Genomic DNA, 17,489 nt, shown 5'->3' with positions numbered 1-17,489 from the left:
CAGAGGTTTCTGTCCAAAAAGGAGACAGAGGAGTCCTTTCTGGCTTTATTGGAATAAAGGGAGAGATCCCAGTGGAATGTGCCATGGCCTCTCCCTTTATTCCAATAAAGCCAGAAAGGACTCCTCTGTCTCCTTTTTGGACAGAAACCTCTGTTGTTTGTGGATTAATTTTCCTAACAGGAGGGTTGTACATTAGAGGGAAATCTTTGGTATCAGGTGTGCTGGGAAGTCTGAACCTCTCAAGTACCTCAGAAATGGGGAAAGAGAGAGGGAAATGTGGGAAATTGGGATAAAAAGGAGGCTGCACCCTCCAAAAATTTGAGAGATGCCAGGGGAATGCCCCATGGCCTCTCCCTTTATTCCAATAAAGTCAAAGGACTCCTCTGTCTCCTTTTTGGACAGAAACCTCTGGTGTTTGTGGATTAATTTCCCTAACAATGGTGTTGGGACAGACAGCCAAGGACAGCACCTTACCAGAGAACCAAAACAAGCCAGCACCTCACTCATTTTACAGCTGCTTCAACTTCTCCCAAGTTGCTGCTAAAGCACAGAAACAGCTGAAGAGTTTTGTTTCAATAAAGTTGGTTTTACACACAGTTTATTCTGAGACAAGGAGCAGAGTAAGGCAGCAGATTGCCATATTGGCATTAAAATGTTACTCCAGCTTGAGTTCAACAGGAGTCTTAACAGCTTTATTTTGCCAAAGATAAAATTTAGAATATAAATATGCATAGATTCACTAAGTGACTTATTTGTTGGGAAAAAAAATATCCCTGTAATGAAATAAGAAACATAAAACTGTCCATTTCTGAAAGACTTGAATACTTTGAGACTCCCTTGGGAAGAGACCTGAAGCACTGATGAACTCCATCACTCCAGCTGGGAAACACACACACCAACTGGGGCTTTTCCCCTGAGAACAGCTGGAAATAACTCCTCTTTTATCAGAGGAGGCCAGAAGCCCTTTTCCCAGTGACAGGCGCTCTGCACCAAGCACACAGTGGCAGACGGGTCAGTTTTTCCACCTGACTGCCCTCCCTTGGCCAAGGATTTTATCTGACTTCTTATCGACACAGCTTGGGACAATCAGCAGCAAATCAGCCTCCCTGTGCTTGAGCCAGCCGTGAGACTCGACAGGGGAGCGCCGAGGGACCAGGGCATGCTGTGCACTGAGCTGTGGGGCTGCTGGAGGCAGGAAAAAGCCACTGAGCCACTGCAGGCACAGCTACGGTCAGGGCAGCAGTGCCAAGCTTCCCCCAGCTGCTCATTTCCAAGAGTTTAGGAGGCTGGTGACATCTTGTTAATCACGGAGTGAACTTCATGCTCCAACCAGGAGCCAGCAGATCACCTCTACTGGGTGACTTCCTAACACAGAGCCCAGCAGGTCTGCTCGCAAAACCACCCTAAAAACAAAGGGTAATGGAGCATCTGCCGTGTCACAGCTCGTTCACCCTCACAAAGGGGAATCAGCTGCAGATAAGATCGTTCCTGATAAGGAGCCGCTGCCTGTTTGGTGGATTGTCTCATTAAGGCCATCGCACCCACTCTGCCAAGCACAAGCACAGACTGGGCTGGGAAGGGGCTTGAGAGCTCTTGCTCCTCCTCCTGCCATGGCAGGGACACCTCCCACTGTCCCAGGGGGCTCCAAGCCCCGTCCAGCCTGGCCTTGGGCACTGCCAGGGATCCAGGGCAGCCCCAGCTGCTCTGGGCACCTGTGCCAGGCCTGCCCACCCTCATGGTAAAATATTTCATTTTAATGCCCCATCTGTGGGCACTCAGGGGGATGTGACAGAGTGACCAGAGCCACACCATGGGTGAGCCGTGGGCACTCAGTGGGGACACAGCAGAGTGACCAGAGCCACACCATGGGTGAGCCATGGGCACTCAGTGGGGACACAGCAGAGTGACCAGAGCCACATGCCATGGATGCATGTCACAGGCACATGGTGGCACAAAGAAAAGTGTTGTCCCTTGTCCTGTCACTACAGGAGACAGCAGAAAGTGCCCATTTTTATTCTAAGCCCCTTTATAAGCTGGAAGGCCACAGTAAGGTCAGGTCTCCCCAGAGCCTTCTCTTCTCCAGCTGAACCCCCCCAGCTCTCCCAGCCCATCTCCAGAGCTGTTCCAGCCCTCAGACCACCCCCACTTCAGGCTCCCACCTGCACCTTGACGGAGTCTCCCTGCAGAAAGCCACCATCAGGAACAGGCTCAGCTTTAATGTCACTGAAAGAGATGACAAACCCATCCAGGGAAAATGATGTGACTCCTTTACACACAACTCACAGCACCAGGAGCAGTTCCAGGCTCTCTGTCAGCCCTTTCCTCTGGGATTCACTGGGAAACTGGTTCCCACTGCTGGAGGGACTGGAGGGGAGCTTACAGAGAGCCAAACTGAGGAGTCACAGCAGGAAGGGCTGGATGGATCCACCAAGGGGTTAATGGAGCATGGAGTACAGCCATTCCTAAAATTATCTTGGGACAGGGAAGCAAATGCCATGTCAACTCTGCAAGACAGGGGTTGTGGAGAAAATCCTGGCAAAATGTAGCTGTCCAAACCCAACATTCACACAGGACTAATTACACAGCAGAATTAGTGGGCATTGATTCTCCGTATAAATACAATAAACCAGGGGAAAAGTCAGCATGGCTTCTGGAAAGGCACCTCCAGCCCCACAGAGGGCTCCAGATCTTCTGGGTTTTAACCTCTGTGAGTCTCCCTCATCTGAGGCTTTCTGTAGGGACCCCAAAAGGCCACTGGAAAAGGGATTGTCCCTGTATGGAGACGGCTGGGTGGGAGGCAAGGGAGCAGGAGTAAAGAATCATTTCCTGCAAGGGAGGGAAGGCAGGGCAAGGGTCACAGGGAGGGGCTGGCTGTGCCACCCTAGGACACTGTCTGGATGTGACCCAGCATCCTGAAGGAAATATTCAAGGGGGGGGTGGATAAGCAACCATGAAGAGCAGCACAGGGACCATATGAGTCTATGCAACCTGGAAATAAAATGGCAGATGGAATTCCACATGGATAAAGTGATGCATACATCGAATAAAAAGAATAAATCTCAATTTCACCTAAAAATAGATGTGCCCTGAGATGGCCTCAGCAAGCAGGAGGTCTTGGGGCTGTCAGGCTGCTCTGTGAATGCTCTGGCAGTGCACAGCACAGCCCCAAAACAGCGTTTCACCAGTGTCAGAGGACAGGCACACCCAGCACACGCTGCTGTGCCACCATGTGCCTGTCACATGCATCCATGGCATGTGGCTCTGGTCACTCTGCCATGTCCCCAAGTGCCCATGGCTCACCCATGGTGTGGCTCTGGTCACTCTGTCACATCCCCCTGTGTGCCCACAGCTCACCCATGGTGTGGCTCTGGTCACTCTGCCATGTCCCCAAGTGCCCATGGCTCACCCATGGTGTGGCTCTGGTCACTCTGTCACATCCCCCTCAGTGCCCATGGCTCACCCACGGTGTGGCTCTGGTCACTCTGCCAGCTCCTATCATGGGAACAGAGGAGAACAGGAGCTTGGAGAAGAGGTATGAAGTGGCTGGTGGGGGAAGGACAGTGGAAAAAAGCCAGAAGGCTGAGGGGGGAAACAGGCAGGGATCTGTGACACCTGGAGCAGCCTGGAGAAGGAAAACCCCTCAAAAAAAGCCAGAGCAGCACCTGAGACAAGGGTAAGTCTGTAGGCACAAAGCAGAGCATGTTGAGAGTCCAGAACTTCTCTCCTGCTCTGCTGCAGCCCCACACGGGGCAGGTCAGGAACAGGACCCTGGAACAGGCAAGATTCCATCTGACCCACGTGGCTGCTCCAAAGGAGCCAGGAGGGAGTGGCTCCAGGTGCTGGGGAAAAGCCCCTCCGTGAACCAGCAGACACCAGAGAGAACAGAACTGGCTCAGGGGCTGGTAATCACTGCTCAATTCCAGCCCCCTGGAACTCTGCATGTGCCAGACAACCCTGGGCAATGGGAACACCTGAAGGACAGCCACGATTTATTTCTGTCCAGCACAGCCCTCCAGGGAATCAGACTCCACCCGGATCGATGGGCTTTGGTCACAGATTGCAAAGAGAGCAAGAGCAGGCGAGGAATACAAACCAAGCTGGGGACAGCACTGAGGAGGAGGCTCCAAGTCAGCTCCAGAAGGAGCAAAGACTTCACAAGAACCATGGAATAAAGATAAATTCCATATGGCTCTGTGGAAGATCGCCATGTGCTTCCTCCCAAACACTTCAATTTTATTTTGCTTTATAATATCTCAGGAATCACAGTTTCCACCATGAAAATTCTTCTCATTTCAAAATAGTTTAACTCCATATCTGAGCACAAGCTGAGTAACTCCTGCAAATGAATGTGCTGCAAGTAAAATCCAGTCATTTCTCAACTACTTCAATGTTTACCCTGAGATTCAGGAGATTTTTAGATTTTTAGGAGGACATGCTGCATGCAGGGCAGCACAGCTGCAAGACACATTAGGAACTTCTACTATTTTTAATTTTATGCCATTAAAAAATGTACTGCCACCAAGGGCAGCCCCACGTGGGCTCCACCCACCCCCTTGCCTGCCTACAGACACATCTCTAACCTCAGGATTACACAGTGCTGGGTGTCAGCCCTGTCCCTGCATCCACAGCAGAGCCAGGCTTCCAGGAGTTAACAAGGAGTCAAAACTCCCCCTCAAGGGAACATGGGCACACACAAGACATACAATCACCCTTCCAGGCTCTTGACTATTTTAAGCATGAGAGAGAGATACAGAACTTCACAGGCAATGGCTCGTTCTGAGTCTGGCAGGGCTGCACCACTCATGCCAGGATGTCACCGCAGGCAGGAGCTCCATCCCCTGCTGCCACCAGCATCAGCCCTCATCCTGCAGGAGCTGCATTCCCCAGCCAGACCCACGTTCAGACCCACAACTCATTTTTCTACATCCCTTCATCAGTGGACAGCGTTCCCAAGATGTGGCACTTTTGGGGAAGATTTTGGGAATGTTCAGAGGAGATGGAATGCTGTGCACAGCCACCTCCAAGGCAAACCCTGCTGCCACCAGCATCATCCCCCATCCTGCAAGAGCTGCATTCCCCAGGCACACCACAAGTCATGACCCACAAGTCATTTTTCTACATTCCTTCATCAGAAAAGCAAAGTGGACAGCATTCCTAAGATGTGGCACTTTTCAGGAAGAGGTTCAGAGGAGAGGGAATGCTGTGCACAGCCACCTACAAGGCAAACCCTGCTGCCACCAGCATCATCTCTCATCCTGCTGCATTCCCCAGGCACTCCCCAGCCAGACCCATGTTCAGACCCACAACTCATTTTTCTACATTCCTTCACCAGAAAAGCAAAGGGGACAGCATTCCTAAGATGTGGCACTTTTGGGGAAGACTTTGGGGATGTTCAGAGGAGAGGGAATGCTGTGCACAGCCACCTACAAGGCAAACCCTGCTGCCACCAGCATCATCCCCCATCCTGCAAGAGCTGCATTCCCCAGGCACACCACATCCAGACCCATGTTCAGAACAACAACTCATTTTTCTACATTCCTTCATCAGAAAAACAAAATGGACAGAAGCATTCCCAAGATGTGGCACTTTTCAGGAAGATTTTGGGGATGTTCAGAGGAGAGGGAATGCTGTGCACAGCCACCTACAAGGCAAACCCCGCTGCCACCAGCATCATCCCCCATCCTGCAGGAGCTGCACTCCCCAGCCAGACCCATGTTCAGACCCACAAGTCATTTTTCTACATTCCTTCATCAGAAAAGCAAAGGGGACAGCATTCCTAAGATGTGGCACTTTTGGGGATGTTCAGAGGAGAGGGAATGCTGTGCACAGCCACCTACAATGCAAACCCTGCTGCCACCAGCATCATCCCTCATCCTGCAGGAGCTGCACTCCCCAGCCTGACCCACAACTCATTTTTCTACATTCCTTCCTCAGAAAAGCAAAGGGGACAGCATTCCTAAGATGTGGCACTTTTGAGGAAGATTTTGGGGATGTTCAGAGGAAAGGAAATACTGTGCACAAGGCAAACCCTGCTCCCCAGGAGAGCAGACGAATGGCTCAGAGGAACACCAGAGCAGGGACTCGATGGAGAATAATCCAATGCAGTCGCAGCCTCCTCAAGCGCCACCGCCTGTGAATTCGACATTGGGACTGGAAAGGACACGAGGCACAATCTGCTGGTCATCCATATGGATGTTCCCTCCCTCCTTCCCTCCCTCCTCAGACCTCCTGAGTATCTCAATCGAGGTCAGGCACGCACACTGAGACTTGTGTTCTGACAAATTTGTAACTAAAAAGCTGGAACTAATAACTGTAAGAGCCCAAAGCTGGTTTCATGGACTTGTTTAGGTAAAAAAAGCTGCCTGACTCCACCAATTTCCATCTAGGCAAGGTAATAGAGAGAAATCCTTCATTCCCGTGTAAAAATGTAAATCCCAGCTCAGTGAGTCATTTAAACACATGCCTAATGCAAAGCTTGAAACAAATCCTGCTAATAATCCGGGATGCTCACTTATTTACAGCTAGGCATGGCTTAAGTGCCTATTTACAGCTAGGCATGGCTTAAGTACCTGGATGATCTGGGGTGCTTATTTAAAACTAGGCACGGTTTAAGTGCCTGGATGATCTGGGGTGCTTATTTAAAGCTAGGCACAGCTTAAGTACCTGGATGATCTGGGGTGCTTATTTAAAACTAGGCACGGTTTAAGTGCCTGGATGATCTGGGGTGCTTATTTAAAACTAGGCACGGTTTAAGTGCCTGGATGATCTGGGGTGCTTATTTAAAGCTAGGCACGGCTTAAGTGCCTGGATGATCTGGGGTGCTTATTTACAGCTAGGCACGGCTTAAGTACCTGGATGATCTGGAAACACCCCGGAGCCCCTGAAAAGAGCCTAAACCAGGCTGGTCTGGGAATTAATCACAGTGGTATGAGCAGAAGTGCTAATATGAACCGGGGGACGACTGTGTGTGTGTGTGTGCTGAAGCATCTGTTCAAGTTTAGGCATATAAAACATTTTTCAGCCCAATGACTCCAGAGGGAAATGCTTCATACATCAGCTCATCTGACTCAATTTTTCCATCACATTTCCTTTAATACAGTTTTGTCCATAAATACGCTATTTGTTTTTTTTCCAAATATAGATTTTTTATTTATAGCTAGAAAACCTTGTAACTTGTGTTATTGCTTGGGTTGTGCCTGGGTTCTGCTTTGAAACAGAATCACATTCTTCCTTAAAACAGAATCACTGAGGAATTAGTGGCCAGTACTGAGCTATGAAACCAAGCTCTCTGTGTTTGCAGAAAGAAAAGAGATTTCTTTTTGCCATTCTCAGTATTTCCTTCACCAGGAATCACCAGGAAGATCACAACTGCCCAGCCACACGTTGAGTATGTCAATTATCCCACATCACATGCAGGAACTTTCACCTGAAATCTTCATTTTACACCAAAATGAAGTCAAGTTTTTAAAAATCCCAGCCAGATCTTCCAGACAGTCCTGAATTTGGGAAGAACTGTGTGTCACTAACCAAGCAGCAATAACAATTCACATTTATGGTATGAGGAGGTCAGAAAAGGAAATGCTAACATTGCCCTTTCCCCTCCAAGAAGCATTTTGGAGATAAATTCTTTTTTTTGTAGCTTTTAATGGAAAGCAACGAGCTTCCCAAAACCAGGACCAAGAATGGGCAGTGAATGGGAAATTTGATGATATTGGCATTTTAAAAACATGGGTTTATTCCAAGAGCGGAATTTACGTACTGAGCAACACTGAACACAGCAAGCGAAACGCGATTTAATAATTTTGACCATTATTAAGCACAATTTCAGTCAATTAAAAGCACAGCCTGTTATTCCATGGCACAAGCACGGGACAGTGTGGAATTGCACTCCTGCTGCTCGCAGGAAGTGCCCGAGAGCAGCTGCAACCACTGATAAATGCTGCAGAATAAAACCTTCACTCCCTTCCAGAGCAGGGGACACAGAGGTGGCCGTGCAGCCACCCGTGAGAGGCTGGCAGCAGCGCCCAGGAGCCATCTGCAACTCGGGGAGTCTCCCTGCTGGCTGGGCAGGGATGGGCTTCCTCTGGACAGATAACGTGCAAGTGATGCAAATACTGGTAAATAACTGGAAATTTGGGTCAAGGACTGAGAGCACAGGGTTTGCTTTGAACAAGGCACAGAGGGTTGGGAATGTGAGGAATTCCTGGGGTCCCAGCTCTTGGTAGGGGGAAAGTTAAAACTCAGAGGTTGGGGAAATTGAGATCAACTTTAAGAATTTAGCAAATATTATGGTACACCCTGGAGATTTTTAATTATAGGCACAGTTTTTCTAAAGAATTCTGTGGTTCTAAAGGTTGTTGGTGTGGAAATTATACTGCTTAGGTGAAACTTCATCTTAAAAACTCTTTTCTGGGTTTGGATAGTCCTAGAGTTTACAAGAACAAATTTCTTTAAAGCTCTGAAATTTAATCACTCATGGAGAGTTTGTGATGAATTTTAACACCTAAATTTGTTGATTTAGTAATTTGCTGACTGCCAGCAACTTCTGTGAGTCAAAAACAATCCCCAAACTTTCCTCATCCACCACTTTTGCCAAGGAAAGGATGAGATCCAGTGCCTGAGGTTGCACCTAGGGATAATCCAGAGGATCAACAGAGCAGTTCAGGAGCACCCAGTGAGGAGCTGGATAATCCAGCTCAGCAGCTGTGCAGCTCAGCAGGGACACAGCAGAGCCACCATAAAAATCAGGGAATTGCAGTGGAACTTTTTCAACGGCAGTAATTTCCTTCCTATGAAGCAGATGAAAAATCCCGAAATCTGGAGCACAGGTCAGCTCCGTGGCAGCACAGAACACAAAGTGTGGAAACAGGATGGGAACAAAGGATCACCTTCCCCCTAATGAGGCAGCAGTGCCCATTCCCCGGGGGGACAACAAAGGGTTGTTGTTTATCCATTATCCACCAGGGTTTCACTCCAAGTGTTTAATGATCACCACCCTCGTCCCAGTTCCTGCTGGGATTCAGGGAATCCTGTCCCAGCAAGAAGGGAGAGGCACAAGAGAGGTGCATTGTACAAGGCAACGTTCCTTGGGGTTTCCACCTTTAAAAAAGGGGCTGAAAATGTGAAGTGGTGAAAGGAAAGAGCCCCAAGATCAGCCCCCTCTGATGGTGAGGCTGCAGCCTGATTCCTGAGAGTCACAGAATATCCTGAGCTGCAAAAGAGCCACAGAAATCATCCAACTCCTGATTCCATCACTTCTTTACTCAACCAGCAGCGCCGTGCAGGTGCCAATGACCACAAATCCCCAAAATTCACCCCTGTGTGAGCAGGGGCTGCCTGGGCTCACACACTCTGTGGGGCTCCATGGAAAGCTCAAGATTCCATAAGGACTCCTCACTCTCCTTGGAAAAGTCTCCATTCCACAGCTCATTCTCCAGCATCACAGCTGGGTCAGGAATGAAGCATCAGCATCCCCACCAAGCCCTTGTGGCTCTGTGTGGAGAGCTTTGTGGATAATTGGCTAGCTGAGAAAGGCCACTTCCATGTGATACCGTTGGATAAGGTTAAGGGAAACAAGCTGGGGATGAAGTAGTCAGTGTCCAATCACTGACAAAGGTCATGGTGACCTTGCTGCAACATGAAGATGGGGGAGAGAATCTTTTGCCAGAAAAATGAAGATAGCCTAGGTAGAATAGCCACAGGAATGTAAACGTAGAAACAAAATAATCATTAGAGCATAGAAGTAGGTGTGGTTGATTCATGTGTGTTTTAACCAATAATGAGCTCAGCTTTGCAATATGTACAAGCTTCATTAACACCAATATAAATATGTGTGAGCTGTCAATAAACTTTGGGATTTGTTGTTCACACGTATTGTGTGCTGCAATTCTTCCGCCGTTCCCGACAGCTCTGGATGCTCCAGCTCCCCAAAGCACTGGATTTTCAGTGTCCCAATCCCAAAGAAGGAACTTTCTGGATTATCCAGCTCCTCACTGGGTGCTCCTGAACTGCTCTGTTGATCCTCTGGATTATCCCTAGGTACAACCTCAGGCACTGGATCTCATCCTTTCCTTGGCAAAAGTGGTGGATGAGGAAAGTTTGGGGATTGTTTTTGACTCACAGAAGTTGCTGGCAGTCAGCAAATTACTAAATCAACAAATGTAGCTGTCAAAATTCATCACAAACTCTCCATGAGTGATTAAATTTCAGAGCTTTAAAGAAATTTGTTCTTGTAAACTCTAGGACTATCCAAACCCAGAAAAGACTTTTTAAGATGAAGTTTCACCTAAGCAGTATAATTTCCACACCAACAACCTTTAGAACCACAGAATTCTTTAGAAAAACTGTGCCTGTAATTAAAAATCTCCAGGGTGTACCATAATATTTGCTAAATTCTTAAAGTTGATCTCAATTTCCCCAACCTCTGAGTTTTAACTTTCCCCCTACCAAGAGCTGGGACCCCAGGAATTCCTCACATTCCCAACCCTCTGTGCCTTGTTCAAAGCAAGCCCTGTGCTCTCAGTCCTTGACCCAAATTTCCAGTTATTTACCAGTATTTGCATCACTTGCACGTTATCTGTCAAGAGCTGGGTGTTTGCTTTGAAGTGAGGGGCAAAAAGAATCCCTTAATGAAGGGCTGAGGGTGGTACAAACCTAGAAAAGAGATATTTCATGACAATTCCTTGTCTAGAATCCTGCATTCAGACTTATGAGTTGTTTTTAAAAAACCAAAAAACTGTAATATTGTTCTATAAATTAAGAAAACACTTAGATTTGTACATGGAAATGTTTTCATTAGCAATAACTCAATAGTCTCCTCCATCAACGGAAGGACAAACTCACAAACTCTAGTCTAAAGCACTAAAGGCAGTCAGACCCATCGGCAAGGGGTCAGAAAAACATTTTAAATAACTTTTCATCACTCCAACTGATCTAAACCTTGATAAAAAAGACAAAAGGTGCTGGGTGACAAACTCCAAGGAGCAGCTGTGTTTCCAACACAGTCCAAAAACCAGAGATGCTCCTGTAAAACACGTTGCTTTAAAAAACCCCAAAAATTGTAATTTTGTTCTATAAATTAAGAAAACACTTAGATTTGTACATGGAAATGTTTTCATTAGCAATACTCAATAGGCTCCTCCATCAATGAAAGGACAAACTTACAGACTCTAGTCTAAAGCACTAAAGGCAGTCAGACCCATCGGCAAGGGGTCAGAAAAACATTTTAAATAACTTTTCATCACTCCAACTGATCTAAACCTTGATAAAAAAGACAAAAGGCGCTGGGTGACAAACTCCAAGGAGCAGCTGTGTTTCCAACACAGTCCAAAAACTAGAGATGCTCCTGTAAAACAAGTTCCGTGTGATGTGACACCTCCAAAGGGACCTGTCACCGTGCTCCTGCTGGCATTTCCATCTGGCAATTGAAATTGAATTGAATTGCAGTTTGGAAATGTCAGACAAGCTCCTGGTTCTGGAGAAACACCCTGCAAAGGGCTCTTCTCAGCAGAGAAAGGCTCAGAGACCCCCGGGCCAGCCCAGCCCCAGCCCCTCAGCTCTTACCTGGCAGCCTCGGTGCCCGCAGACATGCCCAGAGCCCCAGCCCCGGCAGCCACGGGGACAGCCAGCGCTCCACTGCTGCCACCTCCGTGTCACCCAGGGCCAGCCCCTCGCTGGAGCTCTCTGTGCATTCGCCAGGCACAGAGTGTGACAGCTCAGCCCACCCCCAGGAGCCACCAGTGACCACAGAGCTCCGTCCCTGCTGGAAATGCAGGACTTGCCCTCCGAGTCAAACAGCACAATAAGGCTCAAATTCCATTTTCAAACTCCTTACCCATCCTGCTTTCCAGTGAGCTGATCTGTTCCTTCAAGAAAGCATAAGCAGAACTTTGGAACAGAATTGAAAGTATCAAAAATACAGAGTATTTGAATTGAAAGTATCAAAAATACAGAGAAAGGCACCTTGCATTTTCCTAAATACAAGTCTTGACAGAAAGCAACATTTTCCCTTAAATGACCTGAAGAAGGGAGGGTTTGGTAACTGCACTGACAGCTGGTTCATTGAACATCCCCAGGACACAGATTTCTAACAGGAAGGGACAGTTTGGGGCTTTTTTTAACCAATTATCCTGACTTAGAGCAGGCAGGAGACATGGAAATAATAACAGCAATCAACGGTCTGTCAGATAGAAGGGTTTTGTTCTCCCTCTCATCTCCAAATACCAATCAAACACCCAAAGAAAAATCAGAACCTGGTGGTACCAACTGTTGCTCCAGAATCCATATGGTACATCCATGCCCTAATTAATCCCTATGAACCATCTCCTATTTGTAATTAATTTGACGGTGCAACAAAATCAGTAATTCACTAGGAAGCAAGGTCACACTGACCAGAAAGTGTCAGGACTAATTCCTACCAACAGAAATGAGAATTGCCTTTAAAAGGCCAGTAAAAATAGCTGCACAAATGTCACTCCTGTGAAATTTTATGACGCTGGGTGAAAGTTGGGCCCAACGGAGGCCAAACCATCTGACACAAGAGCAGGATTCCTCTGATGGTGCTCAGAGAATCACAGAATGTCCTCGGTGAGAAGGGACACACAAGGACACCAAGCCACACTGATGGCCCTGCACAGAGCACCCCCAGCAGTCCCCCCACGTGTCTCAGAGCTTTGTGCAAACACTCCTGGAGCTGCAGAAGAATTTCCTCAAGCAATGCCAAACCGCAGGGCTGCGGCCCCTCAGCTCCAGGCAGGGCTGGCTCCGGCTGCCAGCGGCGCTGGGGAGGCTTAACCGGGCAGGGAATTGGGAGCAGGAGCTGCTGCTGCTGCTGCTGCTTCAGGGACCGCGCTGGGGACCCACTGGGAGCCCCGTCCTGCCCGGAGCCGGGAGGGGGACAGGGTGACACCGGAGGGGAGGTGGACATGGGGTGACACAGGAGGAGAGGTGGGCACGGGGTGACACTGGAGGGAAGGTGGGCACGGGGGTGACAAGGGAGGAGAGGTGGGAACGGGGTGACAATGGAGGTGGGAACAGGGTGACACCAGAGGAGCGGTGGGCACAGGGGTGACACCAGAGGAGCGGTGGGCACAGGGTGACACCGTATGGGAGGTGGGCACGGGGGTGACACTGGAGGAGAGGTGGGCACGGAATGACACCGGAGGGGAGATGGGCACGGGATAACACCGGAGGTGGGCACGGGGTGACACGAGAAATGGGCACAGGATGACAATGGAGGTGGGCACAGGGTGACACTGGAGGGGAGGTGGGCACGGAATGACACCGGAGGGGAGATGGACACGGGGGTTGACACGGCGGTGACAGAGGTGGCGTCTCCCGGTTCCCGCGCTCCGTTCATCACGGAGGGGCTCGACACGTGCAGCCGCGGGCGGGCACCGGGCGCTCCGCCCGGGAAAGCCCTTCGGGATAAACACCCCGGGAGGCCCGTCCGGAGCGGGGAAAGCAGCGGGGAACGGGGAGGACGCGGGGACCCGGGGGTGACACCGGCCCCTCGCGGCGGCACCGTTGGCGGAGCGCGCCCGGCTCATCCCGGGATGCTCAGGGATTCCCCCGGAGCGCCCGGCTCGGTCCCTCGGGGCTCCCGCCTCCCTCAGCCCGCCGCGGCTCCGTCCCCTCGGGGCCCGCGGCTGCACTCCCGCCTCCCGGTGCCCCCGGAACGGCCGCTCGGTCCCCCGAGCCCCCCGCCGCCCCACCCCGTGGCTCCGGCCCCTCGGGGGGCGCCGCTCGGAGCCCTCAGGCCCCCGCCGACCCGGCCCGGTCCCCCCCGCCCTCAGCCCCCACTCACCGGGTCCGGCCCGTGGCGGCGCCGGGGCCCCTCGGCCGCCGAGCCCGGGCGGGGGGCGCGGGGCGCATGCGCGGAGCCCCCTCAGAGCGCGCGGGCCGGGGCGGGCGGGGACGGGGGGAGCGGGACAGGGACGGGGACAGGGACAAGGATAGGGACACAGGGACAGGGACAGGGACACAGGGACAGGGACACAGGGAGAGGGACACAGGGACAGGGACACAGGGACAGGGACACAGGGACAAGGATAGGGACACAGGGACAGGGACACAGGGACAGGGACACAGGGACAGGGACACAGGGACAAGGATAGGGACACAGGGACAGGGAGAGGGACACAGGGACAGGGACACAGGGACAGGGACACAGGGACAGGGATAGGGACAGGGACACGGGACTGGGATAGGGAGAGGGACAGGCATAGGGACAGGGACACGGGACTGGGAACCACGGGGGACAGGGACCAGGCACAGGGACACGGGACAGGGGACTGGGGACAAGGACACTGGGGCCAGGAGAGGGTACAGGGACAAGGACACGGGACTGGGGACAGGGACACAGCGGGGACAGAGACAGGGACACGGGACTGGGGACAAGGACACTGGGGCCAGGATAGGGTTCAGGGACAAGGACACGGGACTGAGGTCAGGAGAGGGGATAGGGACATGGGACACAGTGGGGAAAAGGGACAGGGACACGGGACTGGGGTCAGGATCGGGGTCAGGGACAAGGGCACGGGACAGGGACACAGCAGAAAACAGACAAGACACACGGGACAGGGACACAGCAGGGAACAGGGACAATGACATGGGACTGGGGTCAGGATGGGGTATAGGGACAAGGACACGGAGTGGGGTTAGGATGGGGACACAGCAGGGGGATAGGGACAAAGACACAGAGCAGGACAGAACATGGGGAGCAGGACAGGAATAGGGAGAACGATGGATCAGGGCTGTGGACAAGGACACCATAAACAAGGTGGGGACAGGGACATTGGGAGCAGAATAGGGACAGGAGCAGAGTGGAATGGGGACAGTGAGAGCAAGATGGGGATGGGGAAAGCAAGAATAGGATGAGGACAGGGACACAGGGAGCTGGACAGGGACAGGGGCAGGCTGGGGATGTGGAGACCAAAACAGGGTGGGATGGGGTCATTGGGAGCAGGACAGGGACAAGGACACAGGGAGCAGGACAGTGATGGGGACAGGAGCAGGATGGAGGCAGTGGAAGCAAGAAGGGGACAAAGATACTGGGAGGGGGATGGGGACATAGAGAGTGGGACAAATATGGGGGCACTGGCAGTAAAATGGGTGATGGGGACACTGGGAGCAAGATGGGGATGGGGAGAGCAGCAGGATGAGGATGAGGACAGGGACTGGGGCATCAGGAGCAGAAGGGGAACACAGGAAGCAGGATTGGGACAGGGACATGGAGAGCAGGATGAGAATGGGGACAGTGGGAGCAGGGCTGGGGACGGGGACAGCAGGAGCAGGATGGGGACACTGGGACAAGTGTGGGGATAGGGGCATCAAGAACAGGGTGGGGACAGGGACATGGAGCACAGAAAAGGGACAGGATGGGGACAAGGGACACCAAGAGCAGGGTGGAGGTCTGGGACAGGGACCAGGACACTGGGAGCAGGATGGGAACAGGACAGACACACCAGGAGCAGGATGAGGATGGGGACATCAGGAGCAGGGAGGAAACCAAGGACATTGGGAGCAGTAAAGGGACAGGAGGAGGGTGGGATTGAGAAATCAGAAGCAGGACAGGGACACAGGCACTGCAAGGAGGATGAGGTCAAGGACACAGGGAGCAGGACAACGATGGGGACAGTGTAAACAGGATGAACAACAGGGGCAGGATGGGGGCAATGGGATCAAGAAAGGGACAAGGACACTGGGACATGGGGAGTAGGAAAATTATGGAGGCACTGGGAGCAGAATGGGTGGTGGGGACAATGGGAGCGAGATGGGAATGGAGAGAGCAGGAGCAGGGTGGGGACAGGGACATTGAGAAGCAGAACAGGGACTGGGCTGGGATGGAGACAGGGACACCAAAGCAGAGTTGGGAATCAGGAGCAGGACAAGGACACAGGGAGCAGTGGACAGTGGGAATGGGGCTGTGGACAGGGACACCAGGACCAGGGTGGAGGCACTGGGGACAAGACAGGCATGAGGAGAGTAGAAGCAGGACTACAGCCAGGGTTTCCAGGAGCAGGATGGAGACAGGGACACGGCACAGGGTGGGGGCTCATCCCCCAAGGATGCTCAAGGTGCCAGATCCTGTGGGGACCTCCCAAATCCCTGGGAATGGGGGCGAACGGGAACAACTGAGGGGGTCAGCACAGGGTCACTCATTGTTGATGACCCTGCTGAGGGTGGGGGCACGTCCCAAAGCTGAGCTCAACTCGTGCCATAGATGGAGCCCCCGGTTTCCTAGGGAGTGATTCCACGTGCCTCAGTTTCCCTGCACCACGCCAGGGCGGGCACATCCCAGGCACATCCCCTGGGGCATCCTGCACCCGCACAGACCCTTTGTGTGGGGAAATTCCAGCCGCACGGCAGGAGCTGGGGTCAGGGCAGAGCACTTTCCGCGGAAAATCCCCAGCTCCCCGGCGCAGGGCCGGGCCGGGCTGGCGGCCCCGCTGCGGGTCAGCGTTTTCCAGCTGCTGGGAAAAGCCTGCGTGAGAACCGGCTCCTTCCCACGGCCGCGTCCCGCCGCCCCCAGCGATGCCCGCACCCACGGGCACCGCAGCCTCGGGGCTCTGCTCTCCCAGCGCAGGCGCGATGGCACCGATGCCCATCCACGGGTGGCTCCAGGGCTCGGTCCCGTCCCTTATCCAGCCCTGGAGAGCCCGAGGCTGGGATGACGGATGCGTTCTTCCTATAAACCCAGCCTGAGCAGCAGCCGGCTCCGGAGGCAGAGCCAGCCCCGAGCCCCGGTGTTGGAGAAGATGAAACAGGAAAGCCTTAGAAATATGATTGTCTGGCAAAAGATTTTGAGAATATGGAAACTATAAGTGAGATGGAAATGAAAGCAAGCTTTGAGATCCCTCAGTTACTGAACAATTGGAAAACAATGGTGTGGCCAGCTGAAGGTGATCCCCTTTTGATGGAACAACACCCTCTGCTTGCAGGCAGCTCCAAGGGTCAGAGCAGACCCTGCCAGCTTGGCAGAAGGGCCCAAAGAGGAGATTTTAGGGTTTAAAATGTAACACAGCATGGTAATGTAATGATTCTTATAGGCTGTATGGAAATGCTATAGGATTTGTATCTTGGACTAGATTGGTGAGTGAGAATTAGAATATTCAACACAGAAGAAGATTTATTGTATTGGAACGGGAACCTCACTCACCCCTTTTACTCTCTCCCCCTCTCATCCTCTCTCCCCTCTCTTCTCTCAGCCCTGCTCTGAGCTGTGCCTGGCAGCTCCCAGCAGGGCCCTGCACCCAGGCCCTTTGCAATAAACCCCAAGTTCCAGCCCTGGCTGCAGAGATCTCTCATCTCCATCCATCCCGACCATCCTACCACCCCCCAATGCTCCGACACCCCAGGACCAGAGCTCCAGAGGCAGAGCCACCCCCGAGCCCCGGGACAGGCAGGGCAGCACCACAAGCCCCGGAGGCTGATCCCGCTGCAGCACCCCAGGGTTTGCTCCAGGAGATGCCTGGTCTGATCTCTGGGGG

The 17,489-nt window shown here is 52.0% G+C and overlaps 1 protein-coding gene across 2 annotated transcripts in view; it reads right to left on the bottom strand.

Annotated features, from left to right (window-relative positions):
• Positions 1-13,887, bottom strand: part of GJC1 (gap junction protein gamma 1) — a 29,358-nt gene extending 15,471 nt beyond the window's left edge. Inside the window, exon 1 of one of the 2 annotated variants that reach the window (XM_036398723.2) lies at positions 13,805-13,887. The gene's annotated coding sequence lies outside the window, so the exon portion shown is untranslated. Of the gene's footprint in view, positions 1-11,562; positions 11,706-13,804 lie in introns of those variants that run through there. The other variant, XM_036398724.1, reaches the window with a different exon arrangement.
• Positions 13,888-17,489: the final 3,602 nt, after the last annotated feature.

Source organism: Molothrus ater, chromosome 27 (assembly GCF_012460135.2).
Source record: "Molothrus ater isolate BHLD 08-10-18 breed brown headed cowbird chromosome 27, BPBGC_Mater_1.1, whole genome shotgun sequence".
NCBI classification, from domain to species: Eukaryota; Metazoa; Chordata; class Aves; order Passeriformes; family Icteridae; genus Molothrus; species Molothrus ater.
This window is presented reverse-complemented; position numbering and strand designations above follow the sequence as displayed.